Source organism: Apium graveolens, chromosome 8 (assembly GCF_009905375.1).
Source record: "Apium graveolens cultivar Ventura chromosome 8, ASM990537v1, whole genome shotgun sequence".
Classification (NCBI taxonomy): Eukaryota; Viridiplantae; Streptophyta; class Magnoliopsida; order Apiales; family Apiaceae; genus Apium; species Apium graveolens.
This window is the reverse complement of record NC_133654.1, coordinates 120,623,028-120,638,044: the sequence shown is the minus strand read 5'-3', so window position 1 is coordinate 120,638,044 and position 15,017 is coordinate 120,623,028. Positions and strand designations below refer to the sequence as shown.

Sequence of the window (15,017 nt, the reverse complement as noted above, 5' to 3'; positions counted from 1 at the left end):
ATTATTTTTCTCTATCTTTTTTTAATATTCATCTTTTCTACTCTATATTTTTGCCCATAACTTTATTCTTCTTTAGTGTTCTGTAGGATGTTGGTGCATTTCTCTATTATACTTTCTTTACTAATTGTTGTATATGTGGTTATATATACTGACAGAAAACCCTTGTTGCGTTATCTTACTTATCGCGTTCAATAAAGCCATTCACAAGCCTATTTGGTGTAGCGGGCATGATGAATGGGTCAATACTATTATAAATCGATGAACAAAAAGATACTTTATTTTGTTTAATTTCCTGATTGAGAGTATGTAATACATTGAGAACAAGGAACCTGAGGTAATCTCATGTGTTCTTTCAGTATGCTACTCATTGAGAAGATCACAATCTCTTGCATATTGGAACCCTTTCTTGTTTTTAGCAATGATCTTGATCACTCATTGCCTATAATTATTAATATCAAATAAGGAAATGCACTTCATCTAGGCGTAACAGTTGCATATAGAATCCATAATACAAAAGATAGATGTAAATGATCATTTACTAAAAATATACCTACAAGATTAGAGAAAGACTAAAAGTTGAGAGATTGAACCTATTGTGCAACCAAAGTAAAGTTTTTAAATTTTAACTATGCCTGAAGCACTTCACTTTTTGGTAAATTATAGTTTCAAAGCATTATTTCTTTTACCTATGGCTCCAAGTACAGTAAGTAGCTGCAAGTGGAGTTCATACCAACTCATGCCACGAGGTTCTTCCAAAAGAAACAAAAGGAATACCTCGGAGTCAGAGATTGTATTTAGTATAACTTAAGTCTTGGTCACATGCTTAGACTTTTGAAACGAAAAACAAGAGAGAGCAACTGGAGTTAACTTTAAAGAAAATACAACTATAGCTACATGACATGACACTCTTATCTTTTTTTAAGAGGACAAACAAGAGAGAGCAACTGGAGTTATATTTAAAGAAAATAAAACTGTAGTTAAGTGATATGACACTCTTACCTTTTAATTGCAACGGGATTAGGAAGGTTACCAAAGATAATCTCTGATTCCTTATTCTTTTAGTTGTAAATTTATATGTATATATGTATCATGTGATGGTATGCGTAACATGATAATATGAAACTGGAAGTATTTGAAATTCGATGGCTCGATAGATAATATAATATTCTAACTGTCAAGGCAAATGGGACAGTTTCTTATGCAAATGGGACAGTCCCTTTACAAATGAGACAATGAATGGGACAGTCTCAATTAACTGCAGAAAGTAAAATGCTGAAATAAGAAATGCAGAATGCTGAAAACTGAGAAGTAAAAACACCAGAAGTTTTCACTTGGTTCGGCCCTTACACCTAGTCTATGACCTACATCCAAGTCACCATGCCAATTAGCATAGAGAATATATTATATCCACTTAAAACAAAGTACTTACAAAACTTTCCTTGATTACAAACTTGGCCCACTTGAAAGGAACCTTTCCCTAGCACACAGCTACCTAGCACAAAACTACTTGGCCTTCCTGTTGTAATCAAACTCCCACAACCCTGGTCAAGTGATATAATACACGATTCAAATACAATAATATAATGTGAAAGTTTACAACTCAACTAAGCTTCTTGTTTTTCTGGATATGAATCTCGAGTATTGAACAAGAATATATTTTTCAGATGATAAAGAAATGATGTGAAAGTGTTGTTCACAAATCTGAAAATGAGGAGTTGTATATATAGACAAAATTCTATCAGATTTATTTTCAAACAAAAGATAAGATTAGAAGATAAGTTTGTTTGAAATTATTTGAATGAAACTTGAAACTAATCTGTTAGTAATTTGAAAAAGATAAATCAAGTAAAAGATAAGTCTTGAAAGATTCAAACTTGATTTAAGATAGAGTGGGTTTGTTTGAGATAAGGTTTATCCAGATAAACAAGATTTACATAAACCCTAACAACCTAATACTAAACCTACGGGATAGACTTCCAGAAAGATTGAACAAACTGCATTCTGATAAGCATTGCTGAGATCTCGGATGATTCCAATCTGATGTCTTCATTCTGTTGCTAAGAACTCATATCATCATAAACACGTGAATTAACATTCTCCCCCTTTTATGATGATGACAAAGAAAGCATAAATGTTCCCCCTATCAAAAACACTAAAGGCCTGTAAAACAGAGTTAGATACAACAAAATATATTGCAGTTGATAATATATGCAATCAATATGAGAATGAGACAACTAAAGAATGAATGAGACACTAGATCAATATGCATAAAAGAGACAGTCTCAATCATTAAACACTTAAAACATAACAACCCATCCATAAACCAGGATGTCCAGTTGTTATCTAATCAGAATCACAAACTTCAAACAATCCAGAATATGTCAAATAAGACTAACAAGTTTGCTTTAGTTGCCAAAAGGAAATGAAATATTTTTGTGTTAGATTTCGATGAACAGCAGGAGGAAATTTGTCTTTCTACTATTCAAGATCAACAGAATCTTGGCATCGACGTCTAGGCCATGTTCACATGGATCTTCTTCGGAAGATATCTTCTCATGATCTAGTTCGAGGTCTTCCAAAGCTGAAGTACAAGAAAATAGAACCTTGTTCCACTTTCCAACTTGGAAAACAGGTGAAAACTTCCTTTATTGCTAAGAATAAAGTATCAACTTTTGTTCCTTTGCAGCTTCTTCATCTAGATCTTTTTGGTCCAGAAAGATATGTAAGTTTGGGAGGTAAGAATTATGCTTTTGTTATAGTTGATGATTATTCTCGTTTTACTTGGGTATTATTTTTACGAACTAAGGATGAAGCTTTTGTTGAGTTTAAAGATCTTATTACTAACCTTGAGACTAAGTATTCATTTAAGCTCAAGACTATTCGTAGTGATCATGGAGGTGAATTCGAGAAGAATTTCATAACCTTCTGCAAATCAAGAGGAATCACTCATGAATTCTCATCTCCTCGAACTCCTCAGCAGAACGGAGTAGTAGAATGCAAGAACAGGACTTTACAGGAAACTGCCAGAACTCTACTGCATGAGAGTAAGCTTCCAAGAAAATTTTGGGCTGAAGCGGTACACACTTCCTGTTATGTTTTAAATAGAGTACTTATTCGTCCTATTTTGCTTAAAACTCCGTATGAATTGCTTAAGAAAAGGACTCCTAACATTAGTTATTTTTGAGTATTTGGTTCCAAGTGTTTTATTTTAGATACTCAAAATAATCGAGGCAAGTTCGATGCGAAATCTACGGAAGGAATCTTCTTGGGATATTCTACTACAAGCAAAGCTTATCGTATTTATAATTCTGTCAAGAATAAAGTAGAAGAATCCATCAATATTGCGTTCAATGAATCCTCAAGAAATATATCTCAAATTGATGAAGACACTGCGGATCTATCGTCTCATTCCCAAATGAGACAGTCTCATTCTGAAAAGAGTCAGTCTCATTCTGACAAATCAAGCAGTCAAGACTCTCCAGGTCCATCTCAGTCTTCTGATAATTCTTCAGGATCTACTCAAGCTTCAGATGAATCTTCTGGCTCTCCAAAGACTCCCGATTGTGTTTCAAATGTGAATTCTGTTACTCCTCCGAATAAATCTTCACAAGCGGAAATGAGGCAGTCTCTTTTGAATGAGACAACTCCTATTCATTTCCAGGAAAATAATTCTAATGAGGAAGAGATGAGTAATATTCAACTTCCTAAGTCTTCTAGGACTGTGAAGAATCATCCACCAGATAATCTTCTCACTGATTTAGATCAAGGGATTTCTACTCGAAGCAGATTTCACAATCTGTGTGTATTCTGTGCTTTTGTTGCTGAATTCGAACCAAAGAATGCTCAAGAAGCAGTTGTAGATGAACACTAGTTTGTTGCAATGCAGGAGGAATTGAACCAGTTCGAGCGTTGTGATGTTTGGGAACTCGTCCCACCTCCTCAGGATGCCAAGATCAGTGGTACTCGTTGGGTTTTCAAGAATAAGAAGGATGAAGATGGAAACATCATTCGAAATAAAGCTCGGTTGGTTGCTCAGGGATACAATCAGCAGGAAGGAATCGATTACGACGAGACATATGCTCCAGTATCTCGTTTAGAAGCTATTCGAATCTTAATGGCTTTTGCAGCTCACAAGAAGTTCAAGCTCTGATACCAAATGAAATTCGATGGCTCGATAGATAATATAATATTCTAACCGTCAAGGCAAGTGGGACAGTCTCTTATGCAAATGGGACAGTCCCTTTACAAATGAGACAATGAATGGGACAATCTCAATTAACTGCAGAAAGTAAAATGCTGAAATAAGAAATGCAGAATGCTGAAAACTGAAAAGTAAAAACACCAGAAGTTTTCACTTGGTTCAGCCCCTACACCTAGTCTATGGCCTACATCCAAGTCCCCATGCCAACTAGCATAGAGAATGTATTATATCCACTTAAAACAAAGTACTTACAAAACTTTCCTTGATTACAAACTTGGCCCACTTGAAAGAAACATTTCCCTAGCACACAGCTACCTAGCACAAAGTTACTTGGCCTTCCTGTTGTAATCAAACTCCCACAACCCGGGACAAGTGATATAATACACGATTCAAATACAATAATATAATGTGAAAGTTTACAACTCAACTAAGCTTCTTATTTTTCTGGATATGAATCTCGAGTATAGAACAAGAATATGTTTTTCAGATGATAAAGAAATGACGTGAAAGTGTTGTTCACAAATCTGAAAATGAGGAGTTGTATATATAGACAAAGTTCTAACAGATTTATTTTCAAACAAAAGATAAGATTAGAAGATAATTTTGTTTGAAAATATTTGAATGAAACTTGAAACTAATCTGTTAGTAATTTGAAAAAGATAAATCAAGTAAAAGATAAGTCTTGAAAGATTCAAACTTGATTTAAGATAGAGTGAGTTTGTTTGAGATAAGGTTTATCCAGATAAACAAGATTTACATAAACCCTAACAACTTAATACTAAACCTGCGGGATAGACTTCCAGAAAGATTGAACAAACTGCATTCTGATAAGTATTGCTGAGATCTCGGATGATTCCAATCTGATGTCTTCATTCTATTGCTAAGAACTCTTATCATCATAAACACGTGAATTAACAGTATTCTTATGAACCAAGGAAGTATAATATATTATAAATTTCCAAATTTATAATTTTTGTAACTTTAACTAATCAATTACTCGAAAAATACCTATGTGTTTGGATTGCATGGTCTTGTTGGTTTTTGAAGTATCTCTTGATTTGGCCTGCAGCAGGGACAGCCTTGTTTAATATCAAAGTTTCTTAATTTTGCATGTTCTAGCACACATTCTTTCCCCATCTTCATGCCTCCACTAAAACATTAAGGAAATGTGGATGAGCAATATTATATTAATTAAAAACACACAATACTTGTCATCATCTATATGTAGATGAGCAAATATTCCTTCCCCCATTTTCATGCCTCCACTAAAAAACATGAAGGAAATGTAAATGATTAAAATTGAATTATTTAAAAACAGAAAAAATATCTTTATCTAAATGAGAATCAATTTATCTGACCACAATCTATCACATTTATTGAAAAATGAATTAATACGTCAGATTTTTCCTAGATGTTAATTAAAGAATATGATGTGCCACTTATTACATAGATATACAAAACAAACTGCTGAAGGCTTTATCTTCTATTTTTCCTATTGGATTGTTCCTCCGGTTTAGATTTATGTTAATTAAAATCCTGTCTTGAATATGGAACAGTGGTATTATTTATGTATTATGGCTTGAATTTTCATAACTGCTGTTAAAGCTGTGCTTTTGAGATATATTTGAGTTCTAAACATTTGAATGATGCTGCCAGGTTGACTCAGACATCAATTTGAAATATTTAATCTCTTCTAAGATATGGAGAAACTGTGTGTTTGGTCCTGCTTCCAGAATCACACTATTTCGTTCCACGAAGTTTTTGATTGGCGTTTTCTTATCCTTGGAGAGTTCCTTCTTGTTTCCTTTGTCAACTGTACTTAGTGAACAACTTTTGTATGATAAGTACTGGAGCCGTATTGCAATATTTTCCTGAGTTAGGTGTTGGATCTATAGCTCACTTCTACGAGTGAGTAATTCTTTTGGTACCTATTACAGGAACATGTTTTATTTCCATCGTCAAACTGAATTTTCTTAGTTGTGGTTTATTGCATTGCTGATAACTGATAATGCCTTCCTTCAAGAACCTTCAGAAACCACTTCTGCGGTACCTTCTTAAATTAAACTGTTTTTATGATATTTCATTTTCCTGATGTCTTGTCATAACTGATAAAGTGTATATATATTGTTCTGACTGCAGGGCTGAAGTTTGCAAGCAGATAATCAAACTTTTATACCTGGATAATTATTAGCCAAACTGTTGCTGTGAATATCTTAAAAAATACCCTGTCCTTTCTAAATCGATTCTACTGTATTTGGACGCTGTTGCAGCTTTTTGATAGATTTTGGTGGCTATGTTCTGATATAAGTTTCCAAACTACTGCCTAGAACTAATTTTAACTTCGATCCAGGGGAGGAACCAGGGGGGCCGAAGGGAGCCCAGTCCCCGCCAACTGCGAAATAACCCAAAATTTTAATATAAAATTTTAAAATTTACTATCTAAATTTTTTTTCGTCCCCCTAGATTTAAAAAACAATTTGAAATTGAGAATTGATTATACAAAATTTTATTGATTTTGTTAATTATTTCATTCAAAATAATATTGATTAGATGGAAATCATGGAATTTTTTCATTAATCTGAATAATTAATAAATAAACATATAAGATAAAGATAGTACAATTTGAAATAAAAAAAAATGCTTAAAACAAAAGTCTAAAAACAGAACATACTTGTTCAGTTGTTCTGTGAGGGAGCGTTTCTTGGATTTAGTCCATGTTAAAGATACAACTTCTTTAACTTTAAAGACTGAAATATGTGCTATTTTGTCTCATCATAATCTTAATGTCTAGAACATAAGAGGTCAAGGATATGATGGTGCCAGTAATATGCGTGGTGAGTGAAATGGGCTGCAAGCCTTGTTTCTTAAAGATTGTCCTTATGCATATTACATTCATTATCTAGCACATCAATTACAATTAGCACTTGTGGCTGCAACAAGAGAAGTACCTCAGATTCACACTTTCTTTCAAAATATGGTCTTTATTATCAATGCGGTTACTAGTTCTTCTAAGCGGCATGATGAGTTGCAAGCTAATCAAATTGCTGAAATTGAACATTTAAAGGAAATAGAAGAGATTCAAACAGGTAAAGGTCTCAATCAAATTGGAACATTACAACGTCCCAGAGATACTAGATGGAGTTAACATTTCACTGCTATATGTAGTTTGATAAGAATGTATGGTGCTACTCGCTCGGTTTTAATTGACGTTGCTGCTCAAGGGACAACTTTTTCTCAACGAGGTGATGCTTTAAGTGCTATTAAAATGTTAATGTCTTATGAATTTGTATTTATTTTACATGTGGTTAAGGAGATAATGGCTATTACTGATCTACTTTGTCGAGCATTATAACAAAAGTCTCAAGATATTTTAAATGCCATGCATCTGGTTTCTACTACAAAGATGTTGATTCAAAAATTGAGAAGTGATGGTTGGGAGGGTCTCTTAGAAAACGTGAGATCATTTTGTGAACGACATACTATCTTGATTCCAGATATGAATGCAGAATCTGTCTACTCTTGGTGATTTATGTCATGGATTGGTAACCGCAGGGAAAGCTGACATGTATCCATTAGTTGATAGACTATTAAGGCTTGTCTTGACTCTTCCAGCATCTACTGCAATATCTGAACGAGCTTTTTCTGCTATGAAAATTGTGAAAACAAGTCTTCGCAATCGAATGGAAGATGAATTTCTTAGGGATTATTTGATAGTGTATATTGAAAAGGAGATTGCGGAGACCATTTCTGCCGAGGAGATCATTGATTCTTTTTATTTAATCAAAGAAAGGCGTGCACATCTCAAATAAATCGGTATGTTTTCTACTTTTATTAATTTTGGTCCCCCCCCATGTTAGATTCCTGCTTCCGCCCCTACTTCGATCAATTCCTTTAGTTGTTGTTGAGATGCTCTCCCGTCTTGGACTTTTAACCATCTTTCTTCTTGACCACCACATCAACGCCTTTGACAAACTATGTACTTTGATTAGGGCTCTGATGCCTTTTGATCAAAATTCTTCAGGTTTTGTGCTCATAGCTTGTGCAGGAGAAAATTATTAGTTTATTCAGTTTCCGAAGTCAGGCTGGTTGTTTATACTTTATAGGTTTAGTAATATTCATATTTCACATACTAGATATAAACACCCTATATTTCTATGCCCGTCTTCTTTCTTTTCTAAATAAGGAGTTGCAAACAGTTGACGTCGCAAGAATGGAAAGGTCAGTCAATGCCTTGAGAGTTTTACTTGATTATGTTTTCATTTTATTAATTTATATATGACTAATCTCCATCCGGGTTCCTTAAATTTCAAACTTAAAATTGGAGAAAAAGTACCTCGATGCAGCTGTGGAGGATCTTTTTTCCATCTGTAAGTTAAAAATTAAGGTTTTCCCAATCGGGCTCTAATAATTTCAATTATGGCTTGTCCAGGTACAAAATAATTAAGGAAGTTGGCAATGGAACCTTTGGAAGTGTCTGGAGAGCTTTGAATAAGTAGACTGGTGAAGTTGTAAGTGTTATATTTTATATCTATTTACTCACTTTTGGTTAATTAGCATCCTTTTAGTGAGGTAATTCAATTTTTAATGTTTGTATAGAAGATGTTAATCATGACCTTTTATATGTGGTTATATTTGACTAGGTTGCAATAAAGAAAATGAAAAGAAAATACTACTCATGGGAAGAATGTATAAATTTAAGAGAAGTCAAGGTAAGTTTTAACAATCATTGTATATTTCATTCGATTTCTTTTATGTCTAATCACAAGTACTGACAGTGAACTGTTTTTTGGCAGTCATTGCGTAAAATGAACCATTGTAATATTGTGAAGCTCAAGGAAGTAATTAGTGAAAATGACATCCTGTACTTTGTCTTTGAGTACATGGTAGGTTGTGTCAACTCAATTGCTATGACTCTACATCTATCTGTTTCTTATTTAAACTATAAAACGTGTACTCCATATACAGGACTGCAACCTGTATGGATGTATCAACTTATGAAAGACAGGGGAACACTTTTCTTAGAAACTGAAGTAAGGAATTGGTGTTTTCAAGTATTTCAAGGTCTTGAATACATGCAACAGCGTGGATATTTCCATCGTGATCATAAACCAGGTGAGCACTATATTGTTTTAGCCAACCAAACTCTAAGCTTTATATATAGTGGGTTCATTATGCGAAGAGAGTTTAAAGGACATGGCATACACAGATGGAAACATGTAGTAGGAGAGAGGAATTATGTTAAAAATATATTAAAATAGGAGATAATCACATAACAAGCATCTAGAAAATTGAATTTTACAAATAAACATATATGAATGCTTTTTAGTTGCTGGAGTAAATAAGAGCATAAATACACTTGTAAATTTCCGATTTATGATCCAAGATCGAATTGGCCACAAAAGAGTGTATGTAATCCTTGGTCTGTTGCTATTGTTTTTTTTGTTTGTATTGGACTGCATTTTATGGAAGAGTTGGACTAAAAACTTTCAATGCAGAAGTCAAATTGCAGCGTCGGTTGTGGCTTCTATACGTAGTGATTTTTGACATTTTATAATTCATGAAAGTAGCTCGTACTAGGTGTCCTGAAATTTACATCATTGAATATGCTTTGTTTACAGAAAACTTGCTAGTTTCAAAGATAATAAAAATTGTTGATTTTGGTCTTGCTCGAGAGATCAGTACACCATATACGGAGTATGTGTCAACACGCTGGTGCGTAATATATCTGAAATATTTATTTATACCTATATCTTGTAGTTCTATTTTTTCTGGTAGCTAAGACATAGGCTTTTTTCAGGTATAGGGCACCTGAAGTTCTGCTTCAGTCTCCAGCATATGGCTCTGCAGTTGGTTAGTATGAGTGTATAACATTGATGAAGAAAAAAGGCATTTGTAATATGTTGGATTGTTTGGATGCAAAGTCTAAAGATTGTAATTTATTTACCTTGCAATGTCTGGATATGTGGGCGATGGGTGCAATCATGGCTGAGCTATTAACTCTGCGCCCACTTTTTCCAGGTTCAAGTTATCACTTTATCTCCTTATAGCTCCTTTCGCATAACTTGTGCATTGCTTTGTATCTCAGGCTGATTGGTAATAATATTTCAGAGTCACTTAGTTGATCCAATCTTAAAATGAATCTGCAGTGAATTTAATTTTGATGATAATTGTTCAGCGAAAAATGTTTTTCAGCTAATCAGATTATAATAGGATATTATTGGTTGCTGAACTATAGTTCAAAGTTTTTTTGTAAAAGTCATTGGTAAATTTTCATGTTGTTTTCTCTTCTGCAGTGAAGCAGATGAAATCTACAAAATATACAGTGTAATCGGCAGCCCTACACAGATTAAATGGGCTGAAGGGCTTCAACTAGCAAATGCAATCAAATATCAGTTTCCGCAGGTGAAAGCCCTTGGTTCCTATATCTAGCACAATTCTTATATTTGCATTAGTTATAACATTAGTCGTATAAAGCTCTCAACTATTTTCTCTTCCTCAAATTTGATATGGCAGCTTGGAGGTGTTCCTCTCTCTACGTTGATACCATCTGTAAGCAAAGATGCAATCAACCTCATTAGAGTAAGTTTATCTGCTATAAATTTAGACCTATGTTCTTACTTTTACTTTTACTTTAACTTTTACGTGACATCTAATTTCCAGTTCTATTCTATTTTATTAGTTTACTTCCTCTTTTTCCAGCTTGGAAAGCTCAATATTTTTACTGCTACTGATTCTTTTTTTTTTCAATATGTCAAATGATATTAATTACTTTGTTCTTGGGATCCTTGCAAAAGGCCAACAGCCTCGGAGGTTCTTCGGCATCCTTCCTTCCAGGTAAAGACATTAAATGCTTGCACTACTGGAATAAATAGAAAATTTATCTGTATATTTGCAGTTTCTTTAAAGAAACTGTTAGCAACAATGCTCTTTTCTTTACTTTCGCAGACTTGCTATTATGTTCCTCCATCTCTTCGTCCCAAAGCTGCCACTATAAGAACTCCTCCTGGTGAGAGTCTCTCTCCCTCTTTCCCTTCTTTCCTCTAACTCTTTTCTTGTCCTGATATCTTTGTGATAATGCTGCAGCTGGAAATAGAGGATCTTTAGAGCAGAAATGTGTGAAGAGGTACTCTGGCGGCACCCTCACAACTTTAAAGCCTCCAAGTTCTCTTTATTCAGTCAAAGCGCACTCAAAGCGCACACAAATTCAAACACAAGTGACCTTTTTGTGTGCAACTCATATTTGTTGGGAATCTGCCCCGATTCCTGGCATCTGCGGAAGCGTTTTTTAATACCCGTGTGCTCAGACCCACAAATATTATGATGATAATGAAAACAACAAACCAATAATATAATAAAAGAGACGGGAGATTTTAGTGTGGTTCAACAAGCCTACATCCACAACTTTACTATATAAACAGAGATTACAATATTGTTAGTCGCTAAACACGCGCTAAAATTCACACAAGTATACGCGTTCGCAAGTAATATAGAATAAATTTTAGTTCGTTCCCACAGGGATAGGTTTAGATTAATTTCAATCAATGTATTTATACAACACTAGTATGGTTATTATCTAATGCTAAGACGAGTAACAATTTGTGGTTGTTTTTACTAAGATTAACTAAGAGATTATACTAAAGAACATAAACTAAGAGATTAAAGAGGATTGAATAATATATGACACAAACATGAGATTCTAACTTCATTCAATAGCCTTTTCGTTCTTAACCTTAGCATGTAATGGTGATGACACTAATCAGATAACACGAAACTGATAAACGCCAACTTTCGTTGCGCGAATACCATACTACCAGACATCCACAAAAGAGATAGAAACTGAATAGACACCAATTATGCTTAGTCCTTATATGTCTACAAGAATTTCCAACATAACGGTTTAATGCGCAAGTTATCTATCGTGATTATATAGGGGAAGTAAGATGGTTAAAATTACCTACGAATCATGCATATCAATTACATGAACCTATACTAGCATGACAAGTTCTAAACCCTTAAATTCACTTTCGCTTTATCAAAGATTAACACACTATCTTATAAGTTCGCGACCGCGTGTTGAGTTTCTACTTCTTGGGCGCGCTGAGTTTCTGCTTCTTGGGCGCGGCCGCACACTACTTCGGCGCGGCCGCGCACTACTTCAGCGCGGGCACGCCGTCCTTCTGGATAAAATTCTGATTTTTTTTCTTCTTATCGATTTGAGCCGGTCTTTTCACGAACCATTATTCTAGACACCATTCTAACATCAAACTGATCCACCCTGAACCCTTCAATATTTGCCATAATCTTCCCTTGCACACACAAAACAAGTTAAACAGCTAAATCAATCGGCCAGGTAAGTGTAAAAAACAGCGGGAGCTCTTTCGTCGAAACGGTGCCAATTAGAGAACCACTTTTCTTAACGACTTTCCTTCGGCACCAATTATTTAAGCCCAGCTCAACCAGCTCTTGATGCCATTTATTGGGAATCTGCCCCGATTCCCAGCGTCTGCAGAAGCATTTTTGTAAATCCGTGTGCTCAGACCCACAAATATTATGATGATAATGAAAATAATAAACCAACAATATAGTAAAAGAGACAGGAGATTTTAACGTGGTTCGGCAAGCCTACATCCACAACAACTTCACAAGATAAATAGAGATTACAATATCTGAATATGCGAGCCTGAATTTTATACTCAAATTCAATCTACTTGCATATCTATTATGTATATCCCTCACTCACTGAAGTGTTTCCCTCAAAACCTCCCCCTATCACTATTTCCCGACAACCTTTCTTTCTCCCCCTCTTAACCCCGCACAATGCCGAAGGCCTCTTCTTATTGCAGCGGGGATGGCTGCAGCCAACCCAAATATCCTAAAGGATAGTTTAGGCACGAGGACCTTCTATCCGACACTTCCTGAAAGCAAGCTAAGCTCGCTCTCCTACTAGATGGACTATCTAGCAGCTACATAAAAGGAGAAAGAAAAGAAAGGTGTAATTAGAAATGAAGGGGATAGGGGTTATTTATATGGGAGAAAGGTGGGTGTCCCTTTTTCCTTATCAATGTGGGACAAAGAGTGAAAGTGAGGAAACTTGGTTTTAGGCTTAAAACCCAACAATATTTTCTGGATGATATTGTTTATATTTTCTTATTGCTTCCCCAGATTTGGCTGTATTACTTTCATCTTTGGGTCCTAGTCCCTGACAGTCAATTGTCAGGGACAGTTATGTAACAATCTTTGTTTCCAACTGTTGGATGGACTATCTAAAGGCTATGACTAAAAAAAGGAAATTGATTTGCTCCTCGGTAATTTTTTTCGCGGAGGCTATAAAATCTTTTATTTTCTTCTGCGGAGCTTCTAAATTGATGTTACTAACTCCTAGGAAATAACCCGTGGAACATGCATCTATACCTACAGTAGACTTAAATCCACTAAATTGGACATAAGCAAAAAATTAAACAAATCCAAGTACAATAATAAACAGTCAAAGACAACCAACTAGACATAAAAAAGACTTAAACTTTACAGAGATCCGAGGCAAGAAAATACAAAAAAAACTTAAAATTAAAGTAAACACAATGAACAAGAAGCTAATAGGTCTTGGAACAGAAAAAAAAAATATTAAAACTTTATACCTTTAAGAAGCTGAATGATGAAGAAACCATAGCAAATCGATCAGTCAACCGGGAAGATGAATCAGCTAGAAATGTATATTAAGTACTTGCACAGATACAGATTTTTTTAATGTTAGAGCTTCAGCCTCTGATGTATAAGTATGTGCCGTGGTTTTCCTCTAATGAGTTAGTAATGGGCGGATGTCATTTTCGTAATTGGAGACCCTCGGCGGAATTTTTTCCAAGAAGTTAGTAGTGGCATATTCAAAATTGGAGTCCCACCGCAGAAAAAAATTGAGGATACTAGGCTCCGCGGAAAATTACAGAGGAGCGGCCTAGTTTATCTTTCTGCCGTTAGATATTCCTTCAAATGGCTAGAATTATGATTGTTATATAACTGTACTAGAAATTTCACCCTAATTTTACTGTTTCCTATTTCTAGTTTTGTTCAAATATGCATCTTTTTAAGAAATTTATCTAATGCATTTTTGGTATACGATCCACCAATTGTTACAGGTGTTCATCGGAAGTTGGAAATTAGTCAACAGGTGCGGGGTTTATTTCTTTTGTTTTAGTCATTCAATATTCATTTCCTACCGCCATATTTGTTTTTTATTCGTCTAACTAACCTATGCTAAGTATTGTTTTATTCTTTTTGCAGGAAGCAACTAAGAACATAAAGACCTTGAAAAACCCTTCGGTGAAGCAACTAAGACAAAGACCATCTGTCATAAATATACAAGTAAATTTTGTTCTTGCAAAACATTTTTGTGCCATTTAATTGATGAAACTATGCGGATTTCTTGTCTTCATGCTTCTTTCTAGGGGACAAAATTTTACCATCTACAGTGGCACAGTCAGTATCTTGAAAGTAATGATCTAATGCAAGTTAGGAGGATAATAATGCAGCATTAGTTTTTTTTGAGGGCATGATGCGGCATTAGTTACATTTATTTAGTATATGATGTTACAACTTTTTCTTGAATAAAAATAAAAAGTTCACATTTAATTCATAAATGAAAAAAAAATTACCAAAATTTATTCATCCAGAGTTACGTGGAAGAAGCCAAATGGACATATAATGTGGAATGGACGTAGTATCTAATGTTTTATGTTTTCGATTCCACGTCTCTAACAAGAATATTCACCATTTGTTAACAGCAACAATTCACATAAGGAAAGCACAAGGAATTCCTGATACT

General features: G+C 34.6%; 1 pseudogene; it reads left to right on the top strand.

Moving 5' to 3' along the window:
• Nucleotides 1-5,704: 5,704 nt before the first annotated feature.
• On the top strand, nucleotides 5,705-14,596 carry LOC141679944 (cyclin-dependent kinase F-4-like; annotated as a pseudogene).
• The last annotated feature ends 421 nt before the right edge of the window (nucleotides 14,597-15,017 follow it).